An 11,146-nucleotide genomic window follows, 5' to 3' on the forward strand; every position below is an offset into this window, starting at 1 on the left:
TTTCTACAGCCGGAGAAATAATAACTAAGAGAAATCATCTAAAATTTAATACGTTGGAAAAACTGTTTTTTTTTTCATAAAAATGTGTAAAAAAAAAAAAAAGTCCAGTCCACAAGCATCCTCATTCACAACACGTTCTCTTAGTTTTCCATGTTATGATACATGTTCAAATTATTTATTGACTGTATCTAAAAAGATAAAAAAATATTTTTATTTAAATGAAGATATGAAATAATCCTAAATGAAATACAATGACTTGGTTTATATTATTGTATATACTAGGTCATAAAATCAGTGTCAGTTGAGTCGGTCCATAGGTTGCCTGTAGGGATTTTTAATGTCCAGCAGATGTCAGTATTTAGTGACACAGTATCGACACAGTATCAATACAGTTTTGCAATGTGTCGAAACGCTTCATGACGCCTCATCAACCCATCACTAGCGTGAAGGTAGGAAGATGATTTATTTTCCATAAATCAGGCAGGAAATACAAATCAACAGAAAAGCGTGCCGATAGCATGGGAAGCTATGGCGAAGCTTAGCACAAGAACAGGAATCAAAAATGTCTTCAAACTTAACTTGTTGCAATGAAGCTACCCAAACAGCCAGCCCAAGTGGGGCAAAAGGAGTAAATAAATAGCTCTCTGATTAGTGCCCGGGAGCAGGTGAGCGTCAGAACACTAATCAGAGGCAGGTGAAAATAATCAGCAACCGTGGCAACCAAGTGACACAAACCCAGGGGTGCTGAAACCGAGCTAAGGGAGTCTTAAACTAAACAAAACATGATCCGGGCAACGGATCATCACAATAATGATGTAATATGTACATACAACTAGCCTAAATAGCATGTTAGCATTGCAGTCATACAGTGACCAAATATGCCTGTCCTCCTAACCATATTAAAACAAACATTTTTTTTTTTTTTTTTACATCTTTCTCGATTTTCATGCATTTTTGAAAAAGCTCCAGAGAGCCATTAGGGTGGCTCTAGAGCAGGGGTGTCAAACTCAAATACAGAGTGGGCCAAAATTTAAAACTGAACAAAGCCGCGGGCCAAGGTTGAATATATTAACCTTTTAATAGGGACCCAAACAAGTTTTGCATTGAATATTGAACAAGCAAGGCTTATACAACTTTAGAGTGACATGCAAAATCGAGTTTCAAATAATAATAATAATAATTAAAAAATATCAATGGCATATCAAATACAATTTAAATAAAAATTGAATGCCTCTTTTCTATTTGCAGCCTTCTGAGGTAAATATCAACATTAACTTTTTCCACAGGCTAATAAATTTGAAAATAAAATAACAATGAATAAACCAATCATTCAGGACTTTAAACTGCTCAGTTTGCAACACACTGATCTAATCGGATGTGCCCAAGCCAGATACCTGGCATCTTTCCTTGGATGCTAGTTCATTAATGTCGGGGCTCAGGCTTTGAGCTGAGGCAACCTTCATTATCGAATGAAGGCATTCATCAGTCATTATATCTCGTAGTCCACCCGGACCACAGTCTTGGGGTCGTGCCTTAAAGGCACTGCCTTTAACGTCCTCTAAGAGCTGTCGTCACGTCCGCTTTTCATCCATTCTAACAACGTGCCGGCCCAGTCACAAGATATGTGTGGCTTCTGTACGCACACACACGTGAATGCAATGCACACTTGATCAACAGCCATACAAGTTACACTGAGGGTGGCCATATAAGCAACTTCAACACTGTTACAAATATGCACCACACTGTGAATCCACACCAAACAAGAATGACAAACACATTTTTCGGGAGAACATCCGCACCGTAACACAACATAAACACAACAGAACAAATACCCAGAACCCTTTGCAGCACTAACTCTTCCAGGACGCTACAAAATACACCCCCCGCTACCACCAAACCCCCCCACACACACCTTGTAGCGTCCCGGAAGAGTTAGTGCTGCAAAGGGTTCTGGGTATTTGTTCTGTTGTGTTTATGTTGTGCGGATGTTCTCCCGAAATGTGTTTGTCATTCTGGATGGACTGGATGAAAAGCGGACGTGACGACAGCTCTGGGAGGATTTTCGGGAGGGGCACTGAAATTTTGGAGTCTCCCGGGAGGGTTGGCAAGTATGAGAATTAGCGGTGAATGCGGTGTTACCGCAGCACCGCCGCTGTATATAATCGGCGGGCCAGCTCTAGTGTTAATTTGATATTGCCTCAAGGGCCAAATGAAATTACACGGTGTGCCTATTTTGGCCCGCGGGCCAGAGTTTGACACCCGTACTCTAGAGCACCAACCTTTTTGAAACCAAGAGCTACTTTTTGGGTAGTGATTAATGCGAAGGGCTACCAGTTTGATACACACTTAAATAAATTGCCAAAAATAGCCAATTTGCTCAATTTACCTTTAAGTCTATGTTATTATTAATAATTAATGATATTTACACTTAATTGAACGGTTTAAAAGAGGAGAAAACACGAAAAAAAATGACAATTAAATTTTGAAACATAGTTTATCTTCAATTTCGACTCTCTAAAATTCAAAATTCAACCGAAAAAAAGAAGAGAAAAACTAGCTAACTCGAATCTTTTTGAAAAAATAAAAAAAATAATTTATGGAACATCATTACTAATTTTTCCTGATTAAGATTAATTTTAGAAATTTGATTACATGTTTTAAATGGGTTAAAATCCAATCTGCACTTTGTTAGAATATATAACAAATTGGACCAAGCTATATTTCTAACAAAGACAAATCATTATTTCTTCTAGATTTTCCAGAACAAATATTTTAAAAGAAATTCAAAAGACTTTGAAATAAGATTTAAATTTGATTCTACAGATTTTCTAGATTTGCCAGAATATTTTTTTTTAATTTTAATGATAATAGGTTTGAAGAAATATTTCACAAATATTCTTCGTCGAAAAAACAGAAGCTAAAATGAAGAATTAAATTAAAATGTATTTATTATTCTTTACAATAAAAAAAAAAATGTTACTTGAACATTGATTTAAATTGTCAGGAAAGAAGACGAAGGAAATTAAAAGGTAAATAGGTATATGTGTTTAAAAATCCTAAAATCATTTTTAAGGTTGGATTTTTTCTCTAAAATTGTCTTTCTGAAAGTTATAAGAAGCAAAGTAAAAAAATTAATGAATTTATTTAAACAAGTGAAGACCAAGTCTTTAAAATATTTTCTTGGATTTTCAAATTCTATTTGAGTTTTGTCTCTCTTAGAATTAAAAATGTCGGGCAAAGTGAGACCAGATTGCTAGTCAATAAATAAAATTTTAAAAAATAGAGGCAGCTCACTGGTAAGTGCTGCTATTTGAGCTATTTTTAGAACAGGCCAGCGGGCTACTCATCTGGTCCTTACGGGCTACCTGGTGCCCGCGGGCACTGCGTTGGTGACCCCTGCTCTAGAGCCTCTGTGTCAAGTTCAAGGCTCACGGGCCAGATCCTGCCCATGAATGAATTATCTATGGCCCCCGGGATTGATCGATTGATTGAAACTTTTATTAGTAGATTGCACAGTAAAGTACATATTCCGTACAATTGACCACTAAATGGTAACACCCGAATAACTTTTTCAACTTGTTTAAGTCGGGGTCCACGTTAATCAATTCATGGTGATGATATTTGATTAGTATTAAATCCGGCCCGTAGGCCACTGTTTTGCACGCACCAACACTCCATCAGTGTTGGCGCTAGGAATTTTCAAAATGGGGTCCCAGGTACCCATCAACTCATAACAATGGGGTCCCATAGTAAATTTGTGGGGTCCCAATTTTTTGTAACCGTTTTGAAAACAAATGATAAATGTATGCATTATCCTGTTATATCTCACATTCTATATTGTGTTTTTGGAAAAAGGTTGTCATAAACGTTACTTAATTCATAAAAAATAAAAAAATACAAAAGAAAACCATTTTTAATGCATATGTAAATGTATTCTATTATAAACATTCATTCACTTTTTCCTTTCCTTCATGGATCTAAACTTTACTGCTGCCGGTATTTTTTTCTATATTTTTATTGTAATAATTTCAGAATGTTTTTGTTCCATTTTTGGCCAAAGTGAGACAAAGAAAATAATCTGAAGTTGTTTTTATTTTTTTGTTTTAATGCCATGATTTTTATAGTCCGGCCCGCGTGTGCACAGATTTTCCTCCACGCGGCCCCTGAGCTAAAATGAGTTTGACACCCCTGCTCTAGAGCCACGGGTTTCTGTGTTGAAATCGCCATGTAAAATTGCAAATGCTAAAAGTAGCATGTCTATGGCAAATCCAATTTAAATTAGCATCAAGCTAGCGCATTTTGGAAGGGTGGAGCCTTACTTTGCCTTCCATCGTTTTCTGCCAAGCAAACTTGCTTTGTTGGTGTTGGAAATTGCAACATTACTTAGAGCAGAGGTGTCCAAAGTGCGGCCCGTGGGCCATTTGTGGCCCGCAGGTCATTTTTTAACGGCCCCACGGCACATTGTAAAAATACGATTGAAAACAATTAAAAACATGATAAGTGGTATAAAAGAGCAAACAGGTGAAATGTAACAAGAAAATGTCGCAATGTATACTCTAATAACACAAAGCTGCCATGCAGGCTGTTTCATTCTTCAATATCATTATGAATTATTGACCTATTCAAGGCTCCAATTACGTCACATCTGAGATATTTTGGGGGAAAATGTTGCATATTTTGTGTTTGCCATATAAAAAACTGAGCTGTTTTTTATAAAGAAGGGCCTAAAACGAACAAACGAAAAACATAAACAACAATAAAACGTATAATTGACGGATAGATCTGAAGTTGATCTCGAGATTATTGTGTTAAAAGTAAACAGTAAAAAAAAAAATAGAATGTATTTCTTAACACTATAATTATTTGGATACCCAAAAATTTTAGTTTGATTTGTTTTTAAGTGTCATTGCTCAAAAAATAATAGTGAATTAAAATCAATGTTGTTATGAGTTATTGACCTTTTTAGAGCTCCAATTATTATATAATCTCAAATATTCCACTTAAAAATGTTATTGTGTGAAAATATTGCATATTTTGTATTTTTTCCATTAAAAAACTGGGTTTTCTTTGACAACAAGAGCATACAACTTAAATCTTTAAAACCGTTATATTGACAGATAGACCTAATGTTGATCTAGAGATTTAAAACTTGAATAATAATAAAAATAATAATACTGAATAATGACACATTTTTAATATTTTTTTGACCAAAACCCTTTGGGGTCCCCAGGATCAAGCCTGAGTGGAGGCTTAAATGTATATTTTGTATACATATATTGTATTGGTTTTTAAAATAAAAAATATCAAAATGGCCTCCGCTTACTTTGATTTTTCAGAATGCGGCCCTCAGTGGAAAAAGTTTGGACACCCCTGACTTAGAGGGAGTTTGGCTGAGTTTCCCCTGAGTGCTGCTTGAGTGCTTGTTTCCTTGAGCCAGTGATTAGTCTGCAACCGGACGTGACGTCATGTGCAACAAAGGTATGGAAATAGGGCACCGTTGGAATCTACACCGTGAATTGATACCCTGTAGTACCGAGAAAATGTTGTGCCTATAAACGTACAGAATTTGGTATCCATCCTTAATGTGAGCCACGGCAGTACAAGTAGTCCAATAATTACATTTATAAAAGTATGTTTCACTACCATCAAACTCTTATGAGGGGTTCAGCTGTAACTATCAAATGTATCAACCTTGGACAGAAAGACCCTTTGATGTCACAAATGGTCACTTTAAATAATTTGGCAACTCTAATAGGACCAGACAGATGTCCAACTGTCCAAACTTCAGTTTCGACAACCCTAGAAATAGATTTATGTCCAGAGACCTGCCACAGAAGATGTTGGTGCCCAGATTCAGGCCTCAAGGCCGCCATCATTTACTGCTCAAGTCCCGAAGTCTCTGTGCAAGACAAGAAGTCTGTTTAGTCTTCCCATCCTCCCTCGGCACATCGGACCACCACACAACATCCACGTTCGATGCTGCTGTTAAAAGTGCATGCTAAATAACATCCAACAGACACTCAGGTTTTGTATCATCCATGTGCTCCTAAATACCAACCAAAGACCAATAATGATTAAAAGCATGGAACGTGACTGACAGCAGCTTTATCGATATCAATGTTTTTGTTTCTTAACTTTGAGCCCTCAGAATGGTAAATAGGCCTATCTGCTTTCCACCTCAAAGACCACATTGAGATGGAGAGCAAATGTCTTATAGTATTTTACCAAGTACCTAGTAGGGCTCCGCAGATGATCTAAAGCCTCTGATATCACTTCATCTCATCTTGTCATCGGGTTGCTGTCACATGTCGTTGGGAGCACTCCACATTTCCTAAAGCCTCAGCAACAGCTGGGGGACAAAAACAAAAACTAAATGATATTCAGGATGCAGACAACCGGTGTTACATCTTTGACAATGACCTGAAGACGCACGATGGAATCAGTATAGAGCAGGGGGTCGGCAACCCTCAGCTCTAGAGGGGGCGGCATAGCTTGGTTGGTAGAGTGGCGGTTCCAGCAACTTGAGGGTTCCAGGTTCGATCCCCGCTTCCGCCATTCTAGTCACTGCTGTTGTGTCCTTGGGCAAGACACTTTACCCACTCCGATATTGGGTTTCACTATGTAAAAGTGCATTGAGTCACTAGAGAAAAGCGCTATATAAATATAATTCACTTCACTAGATCCACATGTGGCTCTTTACCGCCGTCCTAGTGGCTCCCTGGGGCTTTTTAAAAAATGTATGATAATGGAAAAAGATGGTGGAAAAAACCAATTGTTAGAAATCCCAATGTTTATATTAAACATGCTTCACTGATGAGAGTTTTTGGCGAGCACTGTTTTGTCCTAATAACTTTGGCGGTCCTTGAACTCACCATAGTTTGTTTACATGTACAACTTTCTCTGATGCAGCCACAGAAAGACGTGTTTTATGCCACTCCTTCTTTGTCCCATTTTGTCCACCAAATTTTTTATGCTGTGTGTGGATGCACAAAGGTGAGCTTTGTTGATGTAATTGACTTGTCGGAGTACTAATCAGGCATTTTTGATCACTGCATGACTGCAAACTAATCGATGTTAACATGCTTAGTTTAGTTAACCAGTTCAAACGTTAAAGGCCTACTGAAATTATTTGTTTTTACTTAAACGGGAATAGCAGATCCATTCTATGTGTCATACTTGATCATTTCGCGATATTGCCATATTTTTGCTGAAAGGATTTAGTAGAGAAAATCGACGATAAAGTTTGCAACTTTTGCCCGCTGATAAAAAAAAGCCTTGCCTGTACCGGAAGTAGCGTGACGTCACAGGAGCTAGTATTCCTCACAATTCCTCGTTGTTTACAATGGAGCGAGAGAGATTCGGAGCGACAAAGCGACGATTACCCCATTAATTTGAGCGAGGATGAAAGATTCGTGGATGAGGAACGTTAGAGTGAATGACTAGAGAGGCAGTGATGGACGTATCTTTTTTCGCTCTGACCGTAACTTAGGTACAAGCTGGCTCATTGGATTCCACACTCTCCTTTTTCTATTGTGGATCACGGATTTGTATTTTAAACCACCTCGGATACTATATCCTCTTGAAAATGAGAGTCGAGCACGCGAAATGGACATTTAAAGTGACTTTTATCTCCACGACAATACATCGGTGACACACTTAGCTACTGAGCTAACGTGATAACATCGGGCTCAAATGAAGATAGAAACAAAAGAAATAAACCCCTGACTGGAAGGATAGACAGAAGATCAACAATACTATTAAACCATGTACATGTAACTACACGGTTAAAAATTCTCAGCCTGGTAAGGCTTAACAATGCTGTTGCTAACGACGCTAAGGCTAATTTAGCAACTTAGCAACCGGACCTCACAGAACTATGATAAAAACATTAGCGCTCCACCTACGCCAGCCAGCCCTCATCTTCCCATCAACAGCCGTGCTCACCTGCATTCCAGCGATCGACGGCGCGACGAAAGACTTCATCCGTGGGTTTGGCAGCAAGCATCGGCTAGGCGTCTGCTAAGTAAGTAGTCCTTGTTGTGTTGCTGTAAGTATTGTACTTAGCCGCTAATACACTGATTGATCCCACCTACAACGTCCTTCTTTGCAGCCTCCATTGTTCATTAAACAAATTGCAAAAGATTCACCAACACAGATGTCCAGAATACTGTGGAATTTTGTCGAAGAAAACAAGAGGTTTTTGTATCGGGTCGATGGGGTCCAACCACTTATGTGGATTTTGTGACGTCACGCGCATAAATCATATCCAAAGGAGTTTTTCAACCGGAAGTGTGGCGGGAATTTTAAAATTGCACTTTATAAGTTAACCCGGCCGTATTGGCATGTGTTGCAATGTTAAGATTTCATCATTGATATATAAACTATCAGACTGCGTGGTCGGTAGTAGTGGCTTTCAGTAGGCCTTTAAGTATCTTGTCTTTGTAGTCTATTCAATTGAATACAGGTTAAAAAGGATTTGCAAATCACTGTATTCTGTTTTTATTTACATTTAATAACATGTTCGTGTATTTGTTTTCATTCATGATTAATTAATGCTTCAATCAAGGAATAATTAAATATGTATATCAGCTCTCTCACATGGTTTGACATACAAACGACAGCACCTTCCACATTCTTCTACATTTTCTGCAGAAACCACAGCTGCGTCCTGTAAATAGAGGTTTCATACACTGTCATAGTGCACTACATAAACGCAGTCACTCTGGACTGGATTACCATGAAAGGATATCATGTTCAGTGTTTAGAAGGCCATCACCACTTCATTGAGGACAGTAATGGAATGAAACCAGCTACACTTAACACCGCTATGTGGGTTAATCTGCTGGTGAATGAGAGACGGGAAAGGAGCTCCGCCAGTTGGACAAAGCATTTACCTTGACACCTGACTTTTTGGTTCAAACCTCTTCAAAGGCTCCTTTTCTGCCAGGCAGAGCCGAGCTTCTGCAGCTGGGCTGTGATGCCGCCATCCGTCCGAGAGCTAGTTTTATTCCTAAAAAAAAAAAAAAAAAAACTGGGGAAAGAAAACAACAGTGCAAGAGAGGTCGCACTGCTGAGAAAGACATTGCACTTGCGCAAATATGTTTTAGATGAGTGCTGGAATAAAAGCAAGCAACGTGTACAATCTTCACCTGCACACCGCCAAGGAGGAAATATTTAATATTTGGCAATGGTTTCTTCCATTTTACAAATTCAATTTGCTGAATGGCAGTTCTGAGAGTTCTTGCTGTCATTTGCTCACAAAGAAACTGCAAAAAAGTTACACTGTAAAGTCTTAACTAATGTCTAAAGTTAGCAACATTCAGAAGTATATACAAACCCTGTTTCCATATGAGTTGGGAAATTGTGTTAGATGTAAATATAAACGGAATACAATGATTTGCAAATCATTTTCAACCCATATTCAGTTGAATATGCTACAAAGACAACATATTTGATGTTCAAACTGATAAACTTTTTTTTTTGCAAATAGTCATTAACTTTAGAATTTGATGCCAGCAACACGTGACAAAGAATTTGGGAAATGTGGCAATAAATACTGATAAAGTTGAGGAATGCTAATCAAACACTTATTTGGAACATCCCACAGGTGAACAAGCAAATTGGGAACAGGTGGGTGCCATGATTGGGTATAAAAACAGCTTCCCAAAAAATGCTCAGTCTTTCACAAGAAAGGATGGGGCGAGGTACACCCCTTTGTCCACAACTGCGTGAGCAAATAGTCAAACCGTTTAAGAACAACATTTCTCAAAGTGCAATTGCAAGAAATTTAGGGATTTCAACATCTACGGTCCATAATATCATCAAAAGGTTCAGAGAATCTGGAGAAATCACTCCACGTAAGCGGCATGGCCGGAAACCAACATTGAATGACCGTGACCTTCGATCCCTCAGACGGTACTGTATTGAAAACCGATATCAATCTCTAAAGGATATCACCACATGGGCTCAGGAACACAGAAAACCACTGTCACTAAATACAGTTGGTCGCTACATCTGTAAGTGCAAGTTAAAGCTCTATTATGCAAAGCGAAAGCCATTTATCAACAACACCCAGAAACGCCGCTGGCTTCTCTGGGCCCAAGATCATCTAAGATGGACTCATGCAAAGTGGACAAGTGTTCTGTGGTCTGACGAGTCCACATTTCAAATTGTTTTTGGAAATATTCAACATTGTGTCATCCGGACCAAAGGGGAAGCGAACCATCCAGACTGTTATCGACGCAAAGTTCAAAAGCCAGCATGTGTGATGGTATGGGGGTGCATTAGGGCCCAAGACATGGGTAACTTACACATCTGTGGAGGCACCATTAATGCTGAAAGGTACATACAGGTTTTGGAACAACATATGCTGCCATCTAAGCGCCGTCTTTTTCATGGACGCCCCTGCTTATTTCAGCAAGACAATGCCAAGCCACATTCAGCACACGTTACAACAGCATGGCTTCGTAAAAAAAAGAGTGCGGGTACTTTCCTGGCCCGCCTGCAGTCCAGACCTGTCTCCCATCGAAAATGTGTGGCGCATTATGAAGCTTAAAATACCACAACGGAGACCCCAGGACTGTTGAACAACTTAAGTTGTACATCAAGCAAGAATAGGAAAGAATTCCACCTGAGAAGCTTCAAAAATGTGTCTCCTCAGTTCCCAAACATTTACTGAGTGTTGTTAAAAGGAAAGGCCATGTAACACAGTGGTGAACATGCCCTTTCCCAACTACTTTGGCACGTGTTGCAGCCATGAAATTCTAAGTTAATTATTATTTGCAAAAAAAAATAAAGTTTATGAGTTTGAACATCAAATATCTTGTCTTTGTAGTGCATTCAATTGAATATGGGTTGAAAAGGATTTGCAAATCATTGTATTCCATTTATATTTTCATCTAACACAATTTCCTAACTCATATGGAAACAGGGTTTGTAGTTATGGGCATAACTATTAAACACTGAGGTGTCCAAAGTGTGGCCCGGGGGCCATTAGCGGCCTGCAGCTCGTTTTTTTACTGGTCCACTACACATACAAAAGAAAAACCACCAGTTTTAGAACATTACCCAAAAAAAAAAAAAAAAAAAATTCGGCAGAAATTGAGTGCTAATGCTGAAATGTGCAAGCCGCCAAAATGTGCAAGTG

Source organism: Entelurus aequoreus, linkage group LG04 (assembly GCF_033978785.1).
Source record: "Entelurus aequoreus isolate RoL-2023_Sb linkage group LG04, RoL_Eaeq_v1.1, whole genome shotgun sequence".
NCBI classification, from domain to species: domain Eukaryota; kingdom Metazoa; phylum Chordata; class Actinopteri; order Syngnathiformes; family Syngnathidae; genus Entelurus; species Entelurus aequoreus.